This window comes from Oxyura jamaicensis, chromosome 27 (assembly GCF_011077185.1).
Source record: "Oxyura jamaicensis isolate SHBP4307 breed ruddy duck chromosome 27, BPBGC_Ojam_1.0, whole genome shotgun sequence".
In the NCBI taxonomy this organism is placed as follows: Eukaryota; Metazoa; Chordata; class Aves; order Anseriformes; family Anatidae; genus Oxyura; species Oxyura jamaicensis.
The window spans coordinates 3713823-3723629 of record NC_048919.1 but is presented as its reverse complement, the minus strand read 5'-3'; the positions used below and the strand labels follow the sequence as shown (position 1 = coordinate 3723629).

The 9807-nt window shown below is 54.8% G+C and overlaps 1 long non-coding RNA gene across 3 annotated transcripts; it reads left to right on the top strand.

Moving 5' to 3' along the window:
- The first annotated feature begins 320 nt into the window (after window positions 1-320).
- LOC118178893 lies at window positions 321-6585 on the top strand. 3 transcript variants are annotated; one of them, XR_004756320.1, is made up of 3 exons: window positions 321-482; window positions 2881-3021; window positions 6429-6585. It is a non-coding gene; the product is annotated as an uncharacterized LOC118178893 (long non-coding RNA). The 3 variants fall into 3 exon arrangements; XR_004756319.1 differs by having other exon boundaries at window positions 6426-6585; XR_004756321.1 differs by lacking the exon at window positions 6429-6585 and adding an exon at window positions 3715-5725.
- Window positions 6586-9807: the final 3222 nt, after the last annotated feature.

Genomic DNA, 9807 nt, shown 5'->3' with positions numbered 1-9807 from the left:
CGGCGGCCCGGCTGGTCCCGCTTCCCTGGGCGGGCCCCGCGGGGGCGGGCTGCCCCGGGCTCCCCTCCCCTCGGGTTTTGTCCCCTCACAGCGCTCCGTGGGGAGCTGCTTCTGGTCACGGGGCGCCTGCGAGCCGTTTCCTCAGCTGTGGCTAAGGCAGGAGTTGCTTGGGCGTAGTACATCAACAACACGAATGCGTGAAAAAATAAGGGTTAAAATAAGGGTTTTTCGTCAAAGTCGTGATTTCTTTGCAACTGAAGCTACCTCTGCTCTACGGGTTGTGAAGGTCTCAGGGCCTCATCCCGAAATCCTCGTGAACGCGCGTCATCCTCACGTAACTTCTTTCATCCCGGGTTGTTGTTATTGCTCCTAGGTCTGGCCGATCTCCCGTGAGGCGTTGAAAGGGAAACCCGACGGAGGAGCCCGAGATGAAAGCGCCCTGCTTCTGCCCGAGCAGAGGAGAATGGGGAGCGGTACGCGTGGTCCCAAGCGGGAACGTTCCCAAAGAAGCGTGTGTGCACCAGGAAAACTGTGAAAACGTGAAAACCCCAGGTAGGGGAACAGCTCGTTCCGAAGTCTGGGCATTGCAGTGAACCAGTTTGCAAACGTCCTGGGGTGAGGTGACGGCAGCAGAAAGCGACGCTGCAGTGTTCAGTGTTACAGGAACAGCATCGCTGAAGGCACACAGAAACTTCAGTGAATCTCAAGTTGCGATTAAGCCAAAATCTAGTGATAGGCTAACGAGCATCGTGCTCTCCAGTTATTGGGCTAGCCTGAAATGTTCAGTTTAAGGGTATAATTTGCGTTGAAAACTATTGCCCCAAAGGACGGTAGGAGTGGGAATGAAGAAAAGCGCCCCGATCCTTAACAGGTGGAGAAGGGAGGAGTTGGTCTGAACACACCACAGTTCTTACCTCCCATGGATTTTCCATGAGACAAAGCTGAGACTTTGCAAGCGTGAATGAGTGAAGGGCTCTAGTGGGGCAGTCAGGAGCAATGAAGAAGCTTTTAAAGGTCTTGCCGATTGTATCTCCGTCTTTTCTTGCATTAAGGAGAATCTATCTTTGTGGGAAAAGTTACAATTAGCTTAAAAGGTGGCTTTAGCGTAACGTCTTTGGACCTTGCAAGTACCCAAATGAAGATGAAGAAGAGTAAAGAATAGGATGACCGTGTCAAAAGTTCCCTGTTACCATATCACGTTGAACCAGTTACCTGTCAGTGATAGCTGGAGGGTTCCTCCCTTCAAAACTAGGCATCAAGTGAGAGCGGTAGCGCTGAATTGTTAAAACAAGAAAGGAATTAATTGGAACTTCCCGGTGTTACTGCAGCTCGTGAAATAATTATCATGAACGGAGCTTAGCAGGACTCACCACCAGCATCAGGATGTTGGTGGAAAAGCAAAGCACGCAGCAGCGGGTGGGGGTGAATAACTTCCCTAGAGCTGGCAGTGCTTGAGCAGAAGCCAGGGATCCCGTTCCCCGTGCTGTCTGTCTCCTGTTTGAAATGGAAACGCCGGCTGTAAACCTGCGTGCAGGTTTTGATGAGCGTCCAGTGTGTTCGTAGAGCAGGGGGTAAGACGAGGGGAGGTGGCCTCACGTTCGCTGAGCTGCCTCGTGTTCTCCGAAGGGCAGCGACCGAATCGTGCTGTGACCACCGTGGAGCTTTTAAGGCCTCTTCTGTTTGTGTGCGTTCAGGCTCTTGGGGTTTAACATCTTGTTGCCGCACGCTTTCAGACCCAGCCCAAGCTTAGGAGGCTCCTGGTAGAAATAAAAATCAGCATTTTTAAACGGATTTCTATGTGGAGGGTGTGGACAGGCCTTGGCCACACGCCAACGATTAGTACCGAAGGAGTTGCGTTACCAGCACTTGTCAGAGCTGAAATTTTAGATTTGTTTTGGGGGAGAACGCGGAGAAGTGGGAAACGAGGGGCTGCCTGTGCCTGCAGGTGCCTTCCGCGTTTGGCTTCACCACTAGATGTCAGCGCGTGAAACCACTTCACCCGGAGCGAGTGAAGTTGGGAACTGGTTTGTGAAGGGAAGGAATGATACCTTCAGGGGGCGAAACCAGTGCTCATCCACATCCCCACCGGAGGGAAACCCCCTCAGTAAGGTTCTGCAGTTGCGCTCAGTCTCGTAACAGTCCCAATTTTCCAAGCAGGGAGGGAGGAATTTCTTGGTGTCCCATCTCAAGAAAGTTTAGCACGTGCTTGATGTCTTGAAATGTCATGTTAGACCACGCAGAGAAGTGAGTTTTGCTTTTTAAATCCTAGGTTCTCGTATACCTTTGTGTATGTGTGTCTATATTCGAGATCGCTGCTGATGCCAAGCCGTTAGCTACCCAAAAATCCAGCTAACTCTCAAGTCTGTCTAGCCCGTTACCAAAACTCACTGAAACTGAAGTGTGCTGTTCAAACAGAAGCATCTCTTGCTGAACCTTAGCAAATATAGGTGGCGGAAGGGGAATTTCCACACAGAAAAAAGTCTCCATGACCAGATGTGGGCAGCAACCGGTTGGAATTAGATTTCAAATCCAGTTTACTCCCTCGGTTGCTCTGGAGACGTGGCACTGAGCGATCTGCCGGAGGGATCTCAACGTAGCCGTGGCTTCCGGCAGCGATAGCAGCAAGTAGGCTTGTTTATGTAGGAATTAGGAAGCGGAATTAACGCTTGTAAATGACTTCAGGTGTCTCAGTTGCTCAGTGCTTTATTAATGGTAAAGCGATCGCTTTAATTGCCTCGTGCGTTATTTGTTAGGCTGCGTTCCTGCAGGGTTACTTTACCCGCTTAAGCGTGTTTTAAGGCAGGTAGGACAAACACCAGATGTTTTTACAGCAGCTTTCCATTAACGTACTGTGCTTCAACAAATCCTTCTTGCTTTTAGGCACCATCTCAGTCCGGCCCCGGGGGCTAGAGTTTGACAAAGACTGGGATAATGGTTGAGTGCTGCAGCTATCCAGAGCATTGTTACGCGGATACGAAGATCCAGGACGGCTGCTTCACTTCACCTTCGTGTCTTCTGAAGGTGAGTTAGAGGTGACTTTCATCTGGTTTGGGTTCCAGCTTCATACCTTTCAGCGTGTGGTTTTGAGATGTGGAAGGTCAGGGCAGTAGAGCAGCGTCAGAGAACCCGTGGATCCAAGCATGTGAAACGTGAAGAATTTCTGATCCCAATTTGATGTGGCTTCAAGTCTGCGTAGAAGTGGGTCGCTGTGTCTCACGAGGGCCCTCTTGCTATACCTGAGGCCTCGCTGCTGCTTGTATTTTTGGACAGGTCCCTGAGCGACCTGAGCTGCGTTGGCCCTGCAAGGCTCGGGGCCGAAATCATTCTGTCGCCAGCCGAGGAGCTGGAATTTGGTTCTTGACTGGATTAAACAAAGTCTAGTCGGTGACGTGCAAACAAGTTAAATGCCGATACGTGTACCCACATGGTAGGAGGTGCAAAGGACAGAATTTAACGGGGTAGAAAACAGGCTGGGGGGGCCCGGGCTGACAGCGAGTGCGGCGTTACGGATTTTCTGAGCCGTGCTTTGCTCAGAGCTGAAGAGGCCAGCTCTCCCCGGGGCCCTGGGACACGGTCAGAAGCAAACCCGACAGCAACAAACGTGTTTACTTCAGACAATAGTAGTGCTGATGTTCGTCGAGGCTGCTGGGTTTATTTCTGCATTGGCATGGTATTTTTTTTTTACTCCCATGCGAATAAAAAAATATGCACCAGCTGTTGTACGTCAAGAGGAGCCCAGTTCTGGGGACGCGTTTGGAGGCAGCTCAGCAACCAGTTGAGGCCTAACCCTTGTTGTTTCCCCGTGCCCTGATCCCTGATAAAACAGAGCAGGCTCCTGCTAAGCTGTGTGTGTTAGGGGTGGGCGGCTTTCTTTTATTTAAGCCTGGTTGAGATCTGAATGGATACTGACTGGTAGAATAAATAACCCCAGAAACCCCTTTGTGAAGAAAAGCAGCCACGTACCCCGCGTTGAGCCAAAGGTCTCACACCTCCAGCTAGCTGTGCTCTGTCCAGCAGCGTTTCAGTTGACTTGCACAGAATCCACGTAGTCACTCTTTCCCCGGGGGCTCTGGCGTGCAGACATCTGAGTCGAGTCTGTGTTTTCTGGCAGCAGGAGCAAGGTCAAGCCAGTTTGGCCCACATCATTTTTTTTTTAAATTGTAATGGAAAAAGGATCCAGTCTGAGTCTTGCTGGAAACAGAAGTTTTTCACTTAGTTACAGCTGAGTACAGCCACGCTTCCTGGCTCCCTCCCTCCCCTGGGTCTCGTAGCATAATCGAATTATTAAATAATTGCAATAAAAGTACACTTTGCCCTGGCAAAATAGGACTGACTGAAGCCTGTTGGTAGGACAGATATTTTTATGCCATCCTTGTCCCGTTCCTGCCAAAATAAGGTGGGTTTTTTTTTTTTTGGATTCTCTTGTCAGCGTTTGGATTTGTGACCTGATCCTTTAAAACATTCCTCCCAGCCTAGGCAGTGCTCTCCGGCTGCCTGGCACCGCTGTTAACGCCTCTCTTCCTAATCAATCACGTCCACCGCGAGCTTCCTTAAAGGAAAACTCTGCTCAGGTTGTTCAGTCCGACGGCACAGACTTTCACAGGTGTAAGAACAAAACCTGTTTGGCACAACGAATCCCACTGGTGTGGGAAGAGGAGGAGAAACTCTGATCCCTTCTGGCGTTTCTGGGACTATGCAGGCAGTTCTTGCCTTAAAACTGGCTGCGGTGCCACGGACAACCAGCTGCAGACGCTTCGTAGCCCAGTTCCTGGCTGACATAAATGTCTTGGTTGTAGTAAGAACGTTGGGGATATTAACAGCAACTTGTGTGTGTAGGGGGGGCAGAATTTGGCTTTACTTGCTCCGCTAATTAAAAAGCAGTCCCAAATCGCCGTGTTCTGCGCCTCGGGCACTAGCGGAGGGAGAGGAGTGGGTGCTTAGGATGTGCCTCGCGCTTAGGTCCTAAGTGAAAATAGGGCGCAGGTGGCGGGAACCCAGTGTCACCCCCACGCTAAAGGGTGGAGGACCCCTGGAGGTTGTGCTGGAGGCTGGGAAAACGAGGAGCGAGAGAAGATTGTAGCAGGAGAAGGGGGAGCTAGGCAGGAGTCAGAACCAGAGCTAGGCAAAAAGATTTGGGAGAGCGAGAAGCTACTGCCGGGTTGGTACGTGGAGTGACCCCGTTCCCGGGGTGCTCTGGTTTACAGGAGTATCAAACGTGCCGTCAGTTTGGCAGGACCTCTGTTCACTCAGCTTTATCTTTATCTTAAACCGAAGGAGCTGAAGAAACCCCGAGCTGGATATCAGCCGCCGATACCAAACGGCCGGAGAAGGGGGAGGGCGTAGCTGGAGGAGGCGTATCACGAGCTGGGACCGGCGGCTTTTATCAGCTTTTGTTACGAGATGAGATCGCTCTGCTTTATTCCTCTAGCTAGAGAAAAATATGTAGGCAAATAAGTGATGCTTGGGGTGTGCAGAGATACCGATTTCGGGGGCTCGTGTCCTGTTTGAGGTGCGGTGCAGCAACATGGCTCTTCCTGGGGTAAGGTTTCCGTGCCAGCTGGAACTGCCGACGTCCTTTAAAACTCCTGTTTTTGTAATTATTCGTGGCAAAAAATGGTCTCTTCCCACGCGACCTCCTGGCGTACTGCGCTCTGAGGTGAGCCGAGTAGGTTTTTTTTCCTCCAGCGCCGGAATTTTTTCCTGATTGCCTTGTGCCGGTCGATACCCCCCCGTTTTCTTCACCCGCGCTTCAGAACTCGTGGCTGCCACGCTCTCGAGAGGTTCGGCAACGCTTCCTGAGGAGCTTGGCTGGGGCCTGCCTGGTATCGGAGAGGACACAGCCCTTTGTGGAAAGGGTTTTTTTTCTAGATCACGTCTCCAACGCTCTCGAATCGAACCGGGTCTCAGGAAGTGAAGGTAACGCTGTGTGACCGAGCAGCTGTGCCTTGCCTGGCAGTGGCTGACGGGGGAAGCGGAGCTCTAATTGCTGCCGAGTTGCTGTGCCAGCGAAGAAGCCGCGGGCTCGCCTGTCCCGAGAACAGAAAGCTTCTCCTGCTGCTCTTTAACCACATCTTTAACGCACGGCCTCCTGAGCGAGCTGTCATTCCTTCGTGGTTAGCTTCTTACATCTGATGCAGCCCATATTGATCTAGGAAACAAATCTCTGATGTTGGGTAATTCCCCAGGCTGTGGCTGGGAATGGGAGGAGAGACAAGGTCGTCTTTTAGGATGAGGGAAGTGGGATCTGCCAGATCACGAAGCGCTGCTGGGAATGCCAGCTCCTGCGCGGGCACAAAGCTGGGGGTTGCCCCGAGCGCCTTCAACGCGAGCAAATCGGAAATCCCGTCCCTTGGCTGCTGCACGGGGGTGATAAAAGGATCCCGACCGAGCTAATAGATGTCATCCCTGCCGTGTCTGTTTTCCAGCAGGACAAGCTTCGGGGTCACAGCAGCAAGACGACGAGGTGCCCGCTGTAGGGGGCGGAAGGACCGCGAGCAGCGGCGGAGGATGCTGAAGGTACGAGACGCGCTTTGTTACGGCTCTCCCCGCAGGACGCGGCGCTGCTGACGGCGTTTGTTTAAACGAGGGCTGTCCGCGAGCTGCGCGTGCCGTGCCCGTTCCGTACCCACTTGTCAGTCCTTCCCTTAGCCTCCTCGGTCTCGTTTCCCTGCTCTGTTGGGATGTTGGCAGTGATTCCTCTAAGCGTGTTCTTCCTTTCTCGTTTATCAATGATTTGTGCTGCCAGGGGAGGCTTCCTGCCTCTCCATGATTTAGTGAAAACGATCCGTTTCGTAACATCTCCTCACTCTTAGCAGGGCCTGTGCGATGCTCCCAAAACTCCCGCTGTTTTTTCACTGCGAGCACGACCAGACCGTGAAATAGCCTGGCCGGTCCGGTGAATCATCTGTTAGTCTCTTCAGAAGCGGCAGTTTCATTTCTCGTGCTCCTTAGGGCTTTTCATCCCCAAACGTTTGCGTGCAGAACCCGTCGAGCAGAGCAGCGCGGCCCCTTCTCGGGGACGGAGTGGGAGGCAGGCGTTTTACTACCCGGTCTGGAGCGAGAGGGATTTTGTTGAAGGGCGGTGAGGGAAAGGCGAGCTTTGTGTGCTGGGTGACCCTCTGATCCTCCGCGGTCACGCTCAGCTGATCAGGGCTTTAAATCTGAGCTCTGCCTACCTCCAGCCCGTAGCGAGCGGCCAGAAATGCAATCTCATTTCGGACCTGAGCGGCAGGGCTGCGGCGACACCTGCTCAGCCTTCCGCGCTTCCTCCTTGCCCGTTATTTCCTCCAGTGAGGCCGACACAAGGCTGAAGAAGGGCAGGCAGCCGCGTCGTGGGGTGTGCTTGGAGGGGCGAAGGGGGGGAAGGGAAGGCCAGGCCCGTTACACTGAAATCCGCCGTGCAGAACCAGCCGCGTAGCCGAGGCAGCTTTCTGGAGCACGCTGGATTTGCGGTGTTTGCTGGTGATGAAACAAACGGCCGGCTTTCTGCGGCTCTGGAAACTGAGAACGGGTGACGGGCGGCGTGGTGGGGCAGCTCCTGGTAGGAGCTTACAGAAACTGCCGCGGCCGGAGCACCGGGAAACGAGCGGAGACGGCGCCATAAGGAGTCGGAGCCTCGACCTGCAGCCTTTGAGCCGTTGTAAAGGATTGTGCTACTTCCATGCCGCGCATCGTTAAGGAACCTTAATTACGGGGAGGTGGCCGCGCCGCGTAGGCTCGAGTGTAGCCTGCAGGAACGAAGGAGCTTGAATTTTCCAACGCCTGTGCTGTGGTGGTCGAGGTCAGACCCAGAAAGGCTCAGTGCAGCTGGAACAGACTTGGCCGGCTGACGGGGACCAGCCGGTGACTTCTCGCCTCTTCCTACGCAACCAAGCAAAACGCGGGGCTTGAAACCTGGAGGGAAGCATTTGGTGAAAGCAAAGCTTGGACTCGAGGCGGAGCGGCGCTTAGCTCCCTGGTGCTGGGCCACTTGAATTCTGTCGGTTTTCCTTTCGGTGTTTCTAGCCCGAGGTACGGTCAGAGCCGCCAGGGGCACGGCTGCGTGACCTCCTCCGCGCTGAAACCCAGCAGCGCCGAGGGGTGAAGGCCTCTGGTTTCTTGCAGCTGTGGGTATCGGGTTCAAATGGCGGCGCCTTAAAAAGCGCGGCCGAGAATCCGAAAGGTGGGTTTGAATTTCTGGGTTGGAAGGACCCCCTCTGAAGGGATCCTACAGGGAAAAAAGCCGAGCTGCCAGCCTGGCAGTGGAAAAAAAAGAATCTATCTTTGGCGTTTACGGGACTTTTTCACTGCATTTGTGTGCTCTTCTGAACACCTGTGCGCTGGCAGACGCCTCCCCGTTTCTCCTCCCTGCGTGTGATTTCCCCTTGGCCAACAGCCGCTGCGCTCAGCGGGAAGGGAACGCTTCCAGGCGGCGTCCTTGTGAAGAGATGTCTGCCCGCGCAGCGGCAGCAAGGCTTTACGGAGCTGCCGGGCGTGCTCTTACCCCGATCCCGCGTCGGGAGGTGGAACGCGAAGAGCTGCCGGGAGGGCTGAGGAGCTTTGTGTTTAAAACCTCGTTTTAGGTTGAGAGGTGGGGAGAACGGAGAAATACTCGAGTTGGTTTCTGGGGGGTGCTCTCAGAAACGCCCGTAATGCCGCTGCTGCTCTGGAATGTTCCCCTACCCTTCAGGCAGACCCGACCAGAGGTCCCCGTCCTTGATTTCCCACGTTATCAGGCATCTTGCAGCGCTCCTTGCTGCAAGGATCTTGAGCTTGATGGGTGCCTTTTGCTCGTTTGCCCGGATCTAACAGCCAAAGCTGTGGCTTCTGCCTCCTCTGGTTCCGTCGGGAGGTTCGTGCCGTCCCTCCAGCAGCTGGAGCCTCGCAGCGTGCTCGTCCTGTCCCCCCGCCGGGTCCTGTCCCCCCGCCAGGTCCTGTCCCCCCGCCGGGTTCCCCTACACGCCGTGGGGTTGCCCGGTCTCGTTTCCCATCCGCTGCCCCCATTACCTGCAGCCAGGAGCAGCCGGCCTGGTGAGCAGGGAGATGCAGGAAGAAGATGGGGAGAGCCGCTCGGGGAGACCAACTGCCTGCTGCTGGCACAACTTCTCCTCTCCAGAGGGACCGGCACAGGGCCCTGCTTTGAATTTTCCCCCTGCTCTTTTATCTGGCCGGGCCGCAGCTTCCTCCCCCCAGACCCCCACAGCTGGAGGTGGAGCAGGGGCCTGGGCCTAGAGCAGGGGAAGGCTGCGGGGGGGGGGTTCAGCAGAGGCGTGGCTGGGAGGCAGGGGGAGGCTGCCCGGCGTTTATTTGAGGAAGGGTTAGATTTGGAACGCGTTCCGGGGGACTGGAACGAGGGACGGGTGGGGAATGGTGTGCCGTGAAGGCTTTCCAGGAAACCAAACGGTCTAAGGGCAAGGTTTGAGTGGGAGGGGTGCTCGGGAGCGATCCCCGGGGAGCAGGAGGGCAGGGGGTGGCGAACAACCAGCTGCTGGGAGCCCCGCAGAAAGGCCTTTCCCTCTGCGTCTGCAGGGACAAATGCAATGAGGTGCTCGAATGCTGAGCACTGGAAAATGTCGGAGTTTCCCCCCCGCATCCGGACGGGTCCCTGTTTGCCATGGCTTTCGCCCAGTCAGCCCCGAGGCCTCCTGAAGCCGGTGGTGGCGAGGCTGGGGGGGGCTGGAAGGGGCGCAGAGCGTGGGCAGCGAGGCTCCGGGGCTGCCGGCCCCATGAAACCGTAGCACCCTGCACGCTGCGTGAGCAGCCCCAAAACAACTCGGGCAGCCCCGTTTCTGTTCTGTTTTCTCCAGCTATTTATTTAAATATCATTTA